Below are 16,091 nucleotides of genomic sequence, written 5' to 3'. Positions count from 1 at the left end.
TAGTACATTTTTGTTTTCCTTTGCCATATATGAGGCCAACGTTATATCTTTCTGAAATCCAAAGTTTGTACTATACAATTCTGTGTTTTTCGATGCAACATTTGATTTGGAATTTCTCCTTTGTTCCTGGTTACATTTCCCGCGCTGGTCAACTTGTGCTCTGTTAGCCAATGGAACATTAACTGGAAACTGGTCAACCAACTGTCCAGTGTCATACCTCCATTAGTCTGGTCACAACATCATTTAGTTTATTACTGTATGAATAAGGACCTGATGGCCGAGTTCCAGGATAAATGTCTAAACTCTAAGTATAATGTCTTTGCGTCTACAAGGGCATAAATTTTTATGCCACTTTGTGACACAGTGCTTTCCCATAGGTCTTTTACATTCCTGTAATAACATAAGGAATCCGTGCAAAGCACAGCAGACCCACGAATGTTTCAGGTCAGCTAGGTGTCATAATACATTCATTTCTGAATATGCCTATTGGTACATACAGAATGTTTTAACTGTATTTCATGGTCTCTTGCAGCTTTTCATCTGTACAATTCCCCACACTGCACAGCAGGGCCACTCTTCTGTCTAATACCTTTTGTCCCTGACAAGACCTCCACTGCATTTTTGGACCTAGCTCTAACACAGGACTGTTTCATTTGGTGGCCTGGCCACTTTGGAACATTCTGACTGGTCAAATATGTCCTCACATTGCTGTTTTGTTCACCATCTGAGTTGAAGTCTACATTTCCTGTCCATATCAGTTGATTCTTACTCCACTTCACTGTCACAGATTTTTTGGCTTACATGGCCAACATCAAAGCCATATTGTCACTTTTGTTATCCTCATAGCAATCGTCATCATCATCATCATCATCAACATACACCACCCACTAGGAAAGGATGTATTGGACCATAATGGAGCATCTTCACCATCCATGCATGAGAAAATTGATGATTCTCCAAAACTTGCAAATCTGGTTTCTCATGAGCCACTGTACTGGGCTACTTCTACCAGAAAAATCAAAAGAAAACTTTTTCTAACAAACCCTGGAATGGTTGTGGATCTACTGGACCCTTTGTGATGCTCAGGTAAACTTAGGTAATGAGAATTGTCCACACATGAAAATACTTTCACAAGAATTACAGAAGCCAGGTGAAGATCACAGTATCTAACTAAAGCACAAACTGACCCTTTAGAGTAACAAATGGAAATAGCTGAATCTAGGTATTAAGGATTTTTTTACCATTAAATACGATGCATGCAGGAAAACACCTTTATTCTTAGGAGATGTTTGCAAATGCACCATTCATAAGAATGGGTCACAAAAACAGAAAGGGAGGATGGGAAGAAGGGAAGGAAGGAAAAGTAGCTACTGAGAAAGAGCAAGAGGAGAGGCAAAGTGGACAAAATGTTAAATCTATGACATACAAGTGGCAGTGAACATGTGCTTAAATTTTATATTATAGGCAGTTAAGTTGGGAGTAGCACAGAAAATGCTATCACATAAAAAGGCAAAAAGTGTGATCAGCTGCAAAACACCTGAAAACAGTAATGGCTCCTGTGGCCAGATGTAACAAAGAAATATGGTGACCTTAAACTGGTCCGCGACACACACTGCATGAGCAGCAGCAGGAGGCATGAAAAACAGATCAGGTTCAGACACAACTCTGCCGTGAGCTTAAAACATCAACCAAAATACTGCTGATAAAACCATCTGAAACAGAACCCCTCACAGTTCTCATTTTTCAAGAAGATAGAAGAGGCTGCAAAAATATTGTTTCTCCTTTTCAAATCCAATGGTTAGGAGGGAGGAGCAAGATGGTGGATAGATAACAGCTGGCTACAAAGGCTCCCTGAGATAGTCAACTTAGAATTCAAAATAATACAGAGTGGGGAGCCCCAAACAGAGGGAGATGAATTCTCTCGTCCAAAGAAGAAATTAAGGCAACTTGCCAACCATCCGAGGTCCCAACCCGGTCCCACCGCAGCTTGCCGAGGTCCCTTTGCAGCTTACCGAGGTCCCTTCGCGGGTTGCCGAGATCCCACTGCAATTTGCCAAGCTGTCCGAGGTCCTGCTGCTCCGACATTGAATTTGGGGGCTGTTGAGCCAAAGGGAGAGCTGAGTTGGCAAGGTGCCTACATCAACCTGTGGTGAGGGACAGGAGTGGAGCCATTCCATAAATAGGGGGGCTCTGGCGGACAACATTCTGGGACCGGCAGGACTGGCAAGTACAAGGGGCAGCAGTGACTTCGTCAGTTGTTCCCATCCTGAACATGACTGGTGGAGTGAGCTATGCCTGGATCATGTGACCTGGCTGAGACCCAAGAGGTTATCCGAAATCAAGTCCCTACAGGGATGGTGCACACTGACCACAGTAACCCAGTGAAATCTCAGAAGTTTGACTGACAGTGCAGACCACAGTAGTTGACTGACCCGGAAGGGAGGCGGCGCAAAGAAATGCAGTGCACGTCACAGCAACCTGACTAATCCCCACACTGCCGCACTCCAGCTGCCGTCTGCGGCGCCTCTGGGCCGCTGGGGAGACCTGTCGCCGCCCTCCGGGGAGTGACTGAGCACCTACTGGCCGCCCCTGGCCCTGACCCCACTGTGGCCACCGACCCGTAGGGGAGGTGGCGCAAAGTTTGCCACCACCACCGCCTCCGTGCTCCAGCTGCCGCAACCCAAAGGGGAGGTGACGCAAAGTAATACAGTGCAGTCCACAGCGCTTGACTAATCCGGAGGGGAGGAGCCAGCATACGTTGTCCCTGTCTGCAACTCACTAGCACACTGCAGTGGGAAGGGTCATCTAGCCAGTGCGTTTCAGAAACAGTGCGTTTCTTTCAACAAAGAAAGAAACTGGGGCCTCCTGGAAGAAGCAAAAAAAGATGGGAAGAGGAAGCAACAACAAAAAGTCCCCAGGTCCCAACCCTGAGAACATTGGACCAGGACAGGTAAATACAAAGGAGAACGAGAACAGCAAACATGCAATATCAGACACGGCGTCAGTGGACATAGATATATTTAGGACCTCACAGTTCAAAAAGTGAAATATTTAGCCAAATAAGAAGATTAATAAAAGACATACTAAGCACCCCTCAAGCAGACACAAATGGAAGAAGGGAGGAACTCAAATACAGAAGAGGACCATTTGGTGAAGAATAGAAAAAAAAATATAGAATACATGAAGCAGATTCAAAGAGATCACCAGGAAATTAAAAACTCTATGGAACGATGGCAAATCAGCTTGAAAGAAACTAAGGATAGATTATCCAAACTGGAAGACAATTTAGCAATGTGGGAGTATGAAAGGGAAAACTTTTAAAAAATAACAAGGAAATAAGCAGTAACAATACAAAGGCTAGACGATGACAAAAGAATCTATAACTTGAGAATAAAGAATGTAAATGAAGAAGCAGGGGTACAAACAAAGGAACTATAAAGGTTAGTCACAGAAATAATTAAGGACAACTTCCCAAACATAAGGAAATAATATTCTGATATACGAGACATACAGAACTTCAGCCACCTACAACCAAAACAGAGCTACATCCAGGCATATAATAATCAAGGTCCCAGAAATTCAATATAAGAACGGTGACGCAAAGAAATGCAGTGCACATCACAGCAACCTGAATGATCCCCACACCACCGCGCTCCAGCTGCTGCCTGCGGCACCTCCGCTGGGGAGACCTGTCGCCACCCTCCGGGGAGTGACCCACTGGCCGCCCCTGCCCCTGACCCCGCTGTGGCCACCGACCCGTAGGGGAGGTGGCACAAAGTCCGCCACCACCGCCGCCTCCGTGCTCCATGCTTTTAAAATATTAAAAGCTGTTAGAGACAAGAAACAGATAACCTACAGAGGAAGGCCCGTCAGAATAACGGCAGACTTCTCGACACAAACCATCAAGTCAAGAAGAGCCTGGAGCAAAATATTCCAAGCCCTGAAAGAAAATAACCTCCATCCCAGATTGATATACCCTGCTAAACTGTCTCTACAAATTAATGGAGAAACAAGATGCTTCCAAGACAAAGAGGAACTTGGGAAATTTGCAACCACCAATCCAACTCTACAGAGAATACTCCAGGGCATTCTAGGGAGAGATAAAAGTACTAGGAATCCAGGAACAGTGGCAGAGAGGCCTCAATGAATGGAGCAGAAAACACAATGAAGAAGATAAGCAGACAACTGATGGCAAAAAAAGAGCATAACAGAAATGAGGCAGAGAAGATTTCATTCAAAAGTGATATAATTGATAGCATCACATCTGAGAATATAGGCAACTACACTGAAGATGACAAGACTCAATGATACACATTCTGATTTGATAACTGCCGGTTTTTGAAGTTCTATACTATATACAAAGTTGTGTTTTTATTAATACTGTTACGTACTGACATATTCAATTATACTATGTCTGACGATATAGCCAATTCTATTGGAGATAACAAGAGATAACACAGGAACTCTTGTAGAACAATTCGTACAATGGCCTTATATGTTTATTTCTTTTCATGTGTTTATAGGAATGTTTTGTTTTGCCTTGCTTTGTTTTGTTTCTCCCTCTAATACAGAAAGGATAGAAAGACATGTTAAGACTCATGCATGTGTAGAATCCATAAACAGTTTATGAGAACTGATCATATGACACATGATGAAATGAACAGATACTCTGAAGAAAAAGAGACACTAAAATACCCAGTGCTGATGCTGGAGTGTCATAATGTGAAACCCAGCAATAGTATTATTCTTTGTTCAGAGTTATATTAGCCTGCTTGGGTTTATTTAATCTCAACATAATTGAAGAAATGGATAACTGCATGTATGTTTAAGTGTATAGGACTGATAATCATATTTCTTTCTAAGTTTTTGTTGGATAGTTGAACAGAACTGGTTGCAATCTCACTTTTGAATCCCTACTTTATAAGCTCCACTTTAGTATCTTGAATAACTATTTGTAAGAAGACAATCTGCAATCATCAACTAGTGATTTCTTACTGTTTATTTTTTTCTTTGAAATTATGTATTATTTCTACCTGTTTTCTGTTTTGTTTAATCTTTCTTTAAATTAAATTTAAAAAAAAGACACTACAGTACCCAGTGGTGATCATTGAGTGTCATGATGTGAAATCCAGTAATACTATTATTCTTTGTTCAGAATGATTTTAACCTGCTTTAGTTTGTTTAACCTAAACATAAATGAAGATATGGATAACTGCATGTATGTTTAAGTGTAAAGGATTGACAACCATGTTACTAAGTTTTTGTTGGACAGTTGAACAGAACTGTTTGCGGTCTCGCTGTTTGAATTCCCACTTTACATGTTCCATTTTTATATCTTGAACAACTATTTGTAAAGTGACAATATATAAACATCAACTAGTGAATTCTTACTGTTCATTTTTTTCTCTGAACATATTTATTATTTCTACCTATTTTGTTTTGTCTTTCTTTAAATAAAAGAAAGAAAAAAAAGAAACAATTTCTTAAAAAAAAAAAAATTCTGAGGTCCAGTAATCAGTGCAATACGGCTGACATGAAAATAGAATCAAGAATTAAGGAATAAACTTTTTTTTTAAAAAATGAGAATACTAAGACCATTAATAGTATTTTTCAATAAATAGTGCTAGGATAACTGTATTCAGATGTGAAAGAAAGAAGTCTGACCCCTTTTATCCCCTCATACATACACACAGAAACACAAAATGCATTGTGTATACACTTAGCTGAAAAGGCTAAATCAATTAAACTTGAAAAAAAATCATAGGACTGTGGCGACTTCTGAGTTAGCCAACCGTTTCTTACATAAGCTACCAAAAACACCACCAAAGATAGATAAAATAGATTAACAGATAAACACAGACACTTGAAACACTGTCACTAAAAGAGTAAAAGGACACCCCCAAAACAGGATAAAAGACGTATAATCACACCTCTGCCCAAGGACGTGTATGTAAAACGAACAATTCTTCCAACTTCATAGAGAGACGAAACTGTAAACTGGTGTAATGACAGACTCACTGTGCTAACCCGAGAAGGTCAGAAGTGCAAACGCCCGGCAGGGCCAGGGGCCCTACTCTCTAACATCCTCCCCTGTGCAAGAGGAGGCATGGAGATGGTGTGAGTGCTACGGCTGCCCTGGGGAAGCAGCCTGCATACAGCAAAAGGCAAACCAAGGGCCGACTGTGGGGTCTTCCGCTCAGCTGGTTTTCCTCTTCAGTTTGGACAGCATCTCCGGGCTTCCACCTGGGATTCTTCAGCCTTCCATGGCGGATTCTTCGGCAGACCCACTGGCCCCCTGATATAGACTTACACGGGACACTGCAGTTAAGCACCGGACTCTGGGCTGGACCCTTCAGCCTCCAGCACGCAGACACCCTCTGCACGGCCCCATCCAACTCTGTGGCTGCCATCCCCAGTCAATCTTGTGATTCTCATACATTTGTGTATCTTGTGTTACATGTTTCTCTAATAAACCCTGACTGATACCGTAGGCAAAGACTCCAAATAAACGCTTCTCCCAGGAAGACGTACAAATGGCCAATTATCCACATAAGACGCTCGGCATCACCATCTGTTGGAGAAATGCAAGTCAATACAGCTCAAGACATAAGAACATGCGTGAGGCGCACATTCACATGTGAACCTTTGCACGGTGCTGGTCGGAGTGTGAGACAGCACCACCGGTTTGGGCAGCAGTTTCGTAGTCCCTCAAAATGCTAACCTGGAATTACCCGTATGACCCAGCAGTCCACTTCCAGGTGTGTAACTACAAGTGAAAAGGTGCAACACTTCAAACTGGTGCATGAACGTGTATGACAGCGATACTTACAGGAGCCAAAAAGTGGAAACAATCCAAATGGTCATCGCTTGAAGACTGCACAAATAAAGTGTGGACTGGGACCATGGCACAGTAGGCCATAGAAGGACAGCGCACCGATGCCTGTCATATGATGAACGGGTTCCGGAAACCTTCCGCTACAGCAACCCGCCAGTCACAGAGACGAACACTATGCGATATGATTAACATGAGCTAGCCACATAGTCAAGTCCATGAGAAGAGAAGAGTAGCGGCTGCTGGGGGTGCAAGGGTGAGTGACAACGCACCTGAGGTGTCTTTCTGGAGGACAGACGTACTCGAAAGTTAAAACTGTGGGGATGGCTACATAAATGCTCAGTACTGAAAAGGCCTTGAACTGCACACTTCACACTGGTGAACCGTATTGGTACATGAATTATTCCACAACAAACTATTAAAGAACACTGAGCTTACTAACTGTGGTACACTCTACTTAATTTCACTTCAAGATACAACACAAGCTCATCTCCTAAATTCATGCTCCAAAACACCAATGGGTCATGCCCAGCAATCTGAAACACTGCTACACAGTTCAGCAACACTAAAACCAGTAACAAGTCTCCCGTACTATAGAGACCAGTCCCGGGAAGAGCGCAACCCTCCTCGACTGCCAGTCCACAATGCTCCGCCCACCCCCACCGTACCCAGCTCTTCATCCCTCTTGGCTGCTTTACTTGGTCTTCGGAACTTGCTAATTCGTAAACAGCAGACGGTCACTCGCACCACATGGTGTTTTCCATTGCCACCCATGCTCCTCCCAATTCCCCCTCACCCCTTAGGACACCAGCTCCTGGGTCACAGCACATGTCTTTACTCCCATCACCACTTGCTGGCTTCACCTCTCATGTAGACAGAGCATTTTAATTATTGTCATTCCCTCCCTTCCTCCATTTGGGGGAGGCAGTGGGGTGTCAGGGACCCCAGGCTACCCCAACCCCAGCTTCCTCCCAGCCTGATTCTAACTCCTTGGTCATCGCACACCCACAGATCTGTCCTTCACTTGCACCTCAGCAGTCCATGCACAACAGCGTCCAGGGCATTGTCCAGGGCACTAGCAACACAGGAACTGGGACCCTCGTGAAATCTCTCTTTCAGGCACCCCCTCCCATCACGACACTCAACCCTGCAGGTTCCCTTACTCCCCTCCACCTGCCTGTGACAATCCCAAGTGAAACCACACTACCATGGTGCCACCAGTCCCCTACCATGTCCCGAAGCATGCCCTTTAGGCTCTCCCTCCCCTTGCCCACCTTCCCCTCTAACTGGCCTAATATACATTTAGCTCTGTGTGCCAGCCTGGCAACCCTGCAGTGTGCAGTCATTATATTGGACACAAACCCAGTGACGCTTTGATGTTTTGTACATGTAGTTAATATCCATGAATTAGGGCCCGGGATGTAACTAAGCAGCATAAGCGCCTGGCTGGCAAGCACGAGGTCGTGAGCTCAATCCCTGGTACCAAAAAGAAAGAAAATCAAATCTATGAACCGACTTTAAGCACAAAAAGACGATTATCCCCGATAATGATAATGTGGTCAGGCCTTAATCTGCAAGCAGATGAAAGTCTTTGAGAGTGAAAACAGGGTTCCCAGAGGAAAAATGAAATTCTGCCTCAACAGCACAGCACTAGCTTGGTCCAAGAGTTTCCTGCCTCCTTGCCAACAGATTCCAGACTTGGAAGCCTCACAATTCCTTGAAATTTCAGGCAGTCTATCCATCTGTATCTCCTACGGGCTTTGTTCCTCTGGACCATGCTGACTGATAACCCTGGCAAACTTAGCTCTGAATAAATTCAACTGCCCGCCCTATCTGTACTCTTATCTAATCAGTTAAAGGATGCTGCAAACAATCACAAAGGCAGACTGATACCACTTTAAATTCAAGGTTGCAGGCCTTAAATGAATAACCAACACTTCCTGGCAAGCTGCTTCAAACCCCCCACATTCCCGCCCCATCGTCGGTGCATGTGAACCTCCTGTATCACTGAGAAAACCAGCCAGAGGGATGCAAGCCAGGAAGAAAACCGCCCGGAAGGACTCCTCTCCTAACAGGGCTCCCTCTCCTCCCGCAGCTGCAGCCGTGTCCTGTCCGCTCTCCTGTTCTCGCTGTCTAGACCCCGCGTCCTCCTCCACCCACCCACTTTGAAAGCACCTTGAAAAGGTTGTCTACGTCCACCATGTCTGCACTTGCTCTCTTCCCACTCTCTAAAAAACACTGCGTTCACTGCTTTTTAACCAACTTCAATTTGGCTTTCTTATCACTGTAATAAAACTGCTCATCAAGATAACCAGCAGCTTCCCACACAACCTCTTTGTGCCTGTTTCGTCATCTACAAAATGGGAATACCAGTGCCTAGGGTCACACATGTAGGACATGAGAACAGCGCCTGCAGCGTGAGGAAGCACTATGTGGTAGGCGTCACGTCACCAGGATGGTCTGGGGTCCTGTTTTCCCCGGGTTCTAATTTTCCTTTCCTCCCACTTTCCTCCACAATTTGGGGGTCCTTGAGTAGTAAACTGCTTTAGCTTTTTTAGGGGGCAGAGGGAAGAGGAAAGAGAAAAGAAGCTATGTAATCTCTATAAATCAATGAGATTGCCACTAAATGGCAACCAAGTATCTTCAACCAAGTACACATTATTTCATAAACTACCTCAAACCCTGGGCCAAGTCGGCGCCATGTTTTTCTGACTTGCTGATTTTTGTCAAGATCATTTTCTGAGCATTAGCACCTTCTGGTTCATACTCACTTGCTTCTCTAGATCTTGACCTCTTAGTTGAATGCTACCTGGCAGGAGTATGCTATATTTCTGGAAACTGTCTCTAGATTCTGCTGCTGTAGAAAGCAGTCTAAACATGTTATCAAGTAAGACACAAGGAAATTAATTAGTAATCCTACATTCATTCTATATCAAGTGATCACCAACTTGTCCATTTAAGACAATTCATTTCAAATGTATTCCCACTGGCTTTAGAGAGAAAATGTCACACTATTCTAATAATTCTAATAATTAGATCTGCCTAATGATCTTAGCTCTAATAACAGTAACTATCACCCATGTGGTGGATTAACTAACGAACACCTCATGACACCCAGCTGAACTGAATCAGCACGGTGCTGGCGTGCAAGGAAGCCCACTAGAGGACTGCTGCCCACAGCACAAAGGAGAACTGGAGGGCAAGATGGCTCTGGTTTTCCTGGAGGAGCTCGTCACGCCGGTTTTTCTGATATGAACTCAGCTGTTCTCTTCATCGGAGGAGCTTGGGATCTTGCTATTGCTGAAGGTGGCTGCAGTCTTACCTTGAGCGTCGCCTGCTGGCCCCACTGCAGACCCCTTGCTCGCTGGCACGGCTCCTTCACTCCGCTGGGGCAGACTTTCTAGCTCCCACCACTGACCTTTGGGCCTTCCCAGTGCAGATCCTCCGTACAGACTTGCATAGGACATTGTCAGAGGCTCTTGGCCTTCAGCTGGACTCATGGAGGACATTAGCATGGGATTTTGGTCTTCTGGACTCATGCAGGACACTGCTGTGGGACCCAGGCCTTCAGCTTGATCCTTTGGGTCTCTGGTATATGGACAGATCTTCCACATTCTTTTGCATTTGACTTTTTGGGTGAATATTATAAAATAATCCTATATATTATGTGTCCTGTATTAAGTTGCTTCCCTTGCAAACCCTGACTACACCACATCTTTTAATATATGGAATATTAGATACAGAGATACTATTGTTCAAATATGTGGATATTATAGTTCCTGCTTCACATATCACAGAAGGAAAATGGGAACTTCTTAAATAACTTCTATCAATATCTTAAAAAGAAAAAACAGGAGTACAGAATTGGGGAGAGGAGGTAAAAATTAAAAGAAACAAAAAAGGTGGCATGATTTATATTTAAAAGGTAAAAAAGGGGGGCTTATAGTAATATAGGAACTATTAACTAATACATAAAATAAATAGCTTTCTTATAGAGAGAGTTTAAAAAGATGGAAAGGATGTATTTTCAACAGTAAGAAAAGGAGTGACACAAAAAACTTAAACACAGAAAACAAAGGAAAAAACTTTAAAATGCTTGGGTACTAAAAAACATACGAACACACACATAAGATTTCCACAATATCATAAACTGTTAGTTCTCATATAACTTCAAAAAATTCTAATGCCAAACTGAATCTATTAGTTGAAGTCAATCACAGTTCAGGGACAAATGGAGAACTCAGTGAGGGAAATGTTCTATGCCTTGACCTGTACTTAGACACCAGCACATGTTTGTTAAGCTACTGTGTAAGTGCAGCTTCACTGTATGTAAAGTTTACTCCAATAATGGAAAAAACGGGGATCTCTTCAGAAATGACAAAAAGACTGGCAGAGAAGGTATATGAACTAGACTAGATGGACCGATTCTAGAAGTTCATACAAAATAAACAAGATAAACTGGGCGTAGTGGTGCATGCCTATAATCCCAGCACTTGGGAGGCTGAAGCAGGAGAATTGTTGCAATTTCGAGAACAGCCTGGGCTACAAAATTTGCTAAGGCCAGCCTGAACTGCACAGCAAGACCCTGTCTTCAAAAAACCCAAAAAACATATAACAAAGAACAAAAAAAACAAATCTGAAAGACTAGAAGACAAAAAAAAATCTTAAAAAGTCAAATGGAAGTAGCCCTAACAGAAAGCACAGTATAAACTGCAATAATCAAACAGGATGGCTTAGTTCCCCCAAAACAGGAAGGTTAATGGGACAGAAATGGTATGAAAATTTGGTAAGTAATAAAGATGGTATTTTTAAAAAGTAAGACCAACAAGGACTGCTTATTAAATAATGTTAACACAACTGGATGATCATTTGGTGGGGAAAAAAAAGGCTGAGTCCATCCAGATCATCTTACAGCAGGAAAGGCAAATTGGGGAGAGATCTCCAAAAATACCACAGAACTAATTCTCATGTAAAATAAACACTACAACTTAAGAACAGGAACAAAGCAACAAGAAAATCAGCAAGATGGCAATTGTTACCAGAAAAACAAAATACAATTAGCCCTTAAGAGATGTTCAATCTATCTCGTTCATAATGGCAAACAGGAAAGAATCACAGTCTGTCTGTCTTGTGTTTAGTGCTAGAAGAATGTAAGCTGCACAGTCCTGTCAGGCTACACTTTAGAATGTACAGCAAAACCAGAGACGCGCACCGCTCTGCCCCGGCAACTCACCTCTGGAAATGTGAAATGGTGCACACACAGTAACCCACCGCACTGTGGCTTCGGAGAACAACCTAACACACGTAACAAGGGGATGGTTAGCTGAATACTCCATCCGTGTAACACCGTTAAGAACCGAATGTTTGTGCCCTCCCCCATGTGATGTTGACACTCTCATATCCAGGGTGACAGTATTCGGAGATGCCAGCTTTAGGAGGTAACAGGGTTTCCAGGACATCGCAAGGGTGGGGCCCATGATGGGATTAGTGTCCAAGTAAGAGGAGGAAGACACCAGAGATCCCCATGGCCATGTGAGGATACAGGGAGTGGGCAGGGGGATCTGCTAGGGAACTGAGCTGGGAACTGAGGGGCCCCCTCCATGTAACCAAGTTGGTCAGTATCCTGGTCTTGAGTAACCCTGCTTCCAAAACCGTGAAAAACACCTTTCTGCTGTTCAAGCTCCCAAGGCTACAGTATTTGTCATATGGGCCCACACAGATTAAGATGAACATGTTTAAAGAGCAACAGGAGGGAGGAGAAGGAAGCATGCTTTTTACAGTCTACAACAGAAAACAATCTCCGAGGTACACGGAGAACACATGCAATGGGCAGTGTGGATGGCTGGGACAGCGGGCGTGGGGAGGGCAGCGCACGGCTTACACAGGTCCTGCCGGCTCAGGTGCTGCGCGAGGAGCAGACCGAAAGCCACTCAAAACACTAAGTGGTTTTAAAGTAAGTGCAGTACAAACGTATTTGGCAGCTAACTCTGACAGAAACTGGCCAAAAGAAAAAAGGCTTTATAATCTCTATCCATCCCATTTCCCATCTGATACACTTCTTATGTTTTCAATACAGAATTACTGCTGTTTGATTGCAGAGTATTACTGCCCCTATTAGCGATCTGGGGTAATACAACGGATACATCATCCTATCTACAATTGCCAAAAAAAAAAAAAGAAAATTCCTGAAATACAGCTAGACCGAGGGTTTTACCCGAGAGACTACACAGCTGCAGCTGACTGGAAAAGGGATCCTCTCTCGAGTCGCAGGGGACCTGGCAGGAGCTCTCCTTCATCTCAACTTCCGCTGACCCGAGCTGCATCTGAGGCACAAGCCACCCGTCCTGGACCAAGGCTAGGAGTGGCCATTTTCTATCCCCTAACAGCTTCTAACCAACAGCAATTCCCCATGTTTCTGATGCCACCTGCCAACCAAGGGGAGGGGTGTGCGGCTGTTCTTTTGTGTTTACACCTAAGAAATATGGGGTGACAGACTGGGGGTATCTCAGCACCAAGCACCAGTGAAGCCTGTACTCCCCCTTGCTAGACAAAGACTAAACACAAAGTGCTCTCAGCACAAACCTAGCCAAGCTTCCAAGCTCCCAACAAGGCTGAGTCTCCAGTGGGTCACCTGAGCAGCCTTCTGTCACCCTCTCCTTCTTGTACCAGGCTGGCAGTGCATGCCTGTAATCCCAGCACTCCAGAGGCTGAGGCAGGAACAGCGCTGAGTTCAGGGCCAGCCTGGGCTATAATAAACAACTTCACCATAACAGATAACTGAGCACAACAAGAATTTAGAAAAGACATCCTGCTTTCTGCAGTCTATCAACCTGTTACTTTTTTTAAAGAGAAAAAAGACACAAAAAAAAAAATAAGCAAAAGAAACTACAAGAGCCAATTCAACACAATAATAGAGACTTTCAAAACAAGACGACAAGATTTTAACAATGGTTGTAATACTACATAGTTATCATTAAGAGTTGCTTAGATTACCAGATATAGACCTGTAAAACTGATCTAATCATGAGTATCAGCTGTTCTTTTCCAAGAACTAATAGAATTAGTAGTATAGTCATCTTAACTACCTTACATAGATGTATACAAATTTACATCCTTTTTCTTTCCCTCTTCCCTTATCCCATTTACTTTTCCCCTTTGAGCAGTTTCCTTTCCCTTACACAATATTTATTATAGATTTTGGATCTTATTCACTTTCAGTTTCTTATACTAGGAACACAACACAGTATTTACACAAGCGAGTTGATTTATTTCACTTATGAGTTTGGTCTCAAGTTGTGTCTATTTACCTATAAAAGCCTCCATGCAACCTTTCTTATAGCTGAGTAGTACTCCATTGTATAAAAATAGCACATCTTTTTTATCCATTCTTCACTTGAAAGGCATGTGGGCTGTTTCCAAGATCTGGCTATTACAAACTGTGTTGCTATAAACATGGGTGCACATAGATCACTGTGCTATGATAGCTTTAGTTCTTCTGGCAATATGCCTAGAAGCAAGAGAGCTGGGTCAAATGGAATCTCTAATCCTAGCTTTTTGAGGAATCTCCACTCGGATTTCCACAGTGGTTGCACCAGTCTACACTCCCACCAACAGTGCAGGAGAGTTCCTTTTTCTCTCCGCAGCCTCTCCAGCATGTGTTGTTGGTAGTTTTCTTTATCCTGGCCATTCTTTCTGGAGTGAGATAGAATCTCATTGTTATTTTAATTTGCATTTCTCTAATGACCAATGATGCTGAACATTTTTTTCATATATTTATTTGCCATTTGTATTTCTTCATCTGAGAAGTGTGTATTCATCTCAGATGCCCATTTTTGAATTGAGTTTTTAAATTTTGGGGGGCTGGTTTTTAAAAATTCTTTGTATTTTCTAGATAGAAGTTTTTTGTCTGAGGCACAGTTGGCTAAGATATTTTCCCAATTTGTGGGTTTTCTTTTCACTCTATTGGAGATTTCTTCTGACATGCAAAAACTTCTTAGTAAGGTCCCAGTTGTTGATTCTGGGAAGTATTTTCCATGCAGTTTGACTTTTGTTCATGAACTCTCTGCCTACCCCTGTGTCTTCAAGGTTTCTACCTACTTTGTCTTCCAGCAGATTTAGTGTTCAAATTGTTATTTTTAAAAGCAGGGCAAGAGATGCTAAGGTTTGGAAATCCCCCCACCATCTCAGTGGCAAAAGAAATTCCTAGTGAAATGACTAACAATATTTGCTTCCTGGCTAGACACCTCGCATTTACATCTGTCCCTCCCTCCCATGGAGTTACAAACTGACCACTGACCCTACAGACTGACTTAGATTTCAGGGTAGAGGTCAGTTTCCCATGTCATTGCCCTGAGTGGCAGTGTGGTTTCTCAACGTACAGTGCAACGTGAAAATCTATGTCATCATAGTTCCTATCCTCAAGAAAGATGAAGAAGTGTACCAGAGAAATCAACCCAAAACTTAGAAATTCTGAAAAACGCTTAATGAACTGTTGTGGCTAAAGAGCAGTTCTTTGACAAAATCTGAATCAAATTAAAATTAAAGGATGTGATCTGGTAGGGATGTAGCTCTGTGCTCGGTGACTGCCTAGCAACAGCAGGCACGAGGCAGCGGGTTTGACTCCTTGTACCAAAGAACAAAATAAAACACATGCAAAAATACAACAGCATTCCATGTTCTTCAAATGAGTTACATAAGAAAGCTATTCCAGGCTCCTGAAGTCCACTCCTTCAGATACCTATCAAAACAAACCTAGGAAGGCTTGGGCAATTCTCTGCTGGGGGAAAGGGTAAAGAGAGAGAGAGAGAGAGAGAGAGAGAGAGAGAGAGAAAGAGAGAGACCAAGTTGTGTCAGACAACATAGGAACACTGTCCTCTCAATTATGTTTCTGGAACAGTTCCAAATGTTAAGGCTGAGAGGATTACGGTGCCCAAATGTTAGCAGAAATAACTTCAATCAATTCAGATGAGATGAGATGATCAAATTGTAATAACCCCTTGACCCCTGCCAGAGATGCAGAGGAACAAACTGGTGTGTTCTGAAGAATCAGAACATAAACTGCACATCAAAATGATTTTAAACTTACTGGGCACTTAGCATTTGTCCCAAGTTAGAAATCAGCGAGACAGTAACTAAACGTCCTGAGTGCATCTGTCTAGCATGAGGCACACCTGTCCCCGCACTTGAGCCCTCACAGCCCTCCCAGGTGAAGTGCTACTGCTGATACCACTTGACAAGTCAAACACATTTTACAGCCCTA

The 16,091-nt window shown here is 43.2% G+C and overlaps 1 protein-coding gene across 8 annotated transcripts in view; it reads right to left on the bottom strand.

Moving 5' to 3' along the window:
* The window catches only part of Mapk8 (mitogen-activated protein kinase 8), an 85,960-nt gene that overhangs the window by 65,110 nt on the left and 4,759 nt on the right, over nucleotides 1–16,091 (bottom strand). For 4 of the 8 annotated variants that reach the window (XM_063233756.1, XM_063233759.1, XM_063233757.1 and 1 more), the window contains exon 2: nucleotides 2,013–2,097. The exons of the other annotated variants lie outside the window; for them this stretch is intronic. The gene's annotated coding sequence lies outside the window, so the exon portion shown is untranslated. The remainder of the gene's footprint in view (nucleotides 1–2,012; nucleotides 2,098–16,091) is intronic. 8 annotated transcript variants of the gene reach the window in all.

Source organism: Cavia porcellus, unplaced genomic scaffold (assembly GCF_034190915.1).
Source record: "Cavia porcellus strain 051 isolate PalLab524CR breed Dunkin Hartley unplaced genomic scaffold, mCavPor4.1 scaffold_23, whole genome shotgun sequence".
Classification (NCBI taxonomy): Eukaryota; Metazoa; Chordata; class Mammalia; order Rodentia; family Caviidae; genus Cavia; species Cavia porcellus.
Note: the sequence above shows the minus strand (reverse complement) of the source record. Positions and strands in the feature narration are given on the sequence as shown.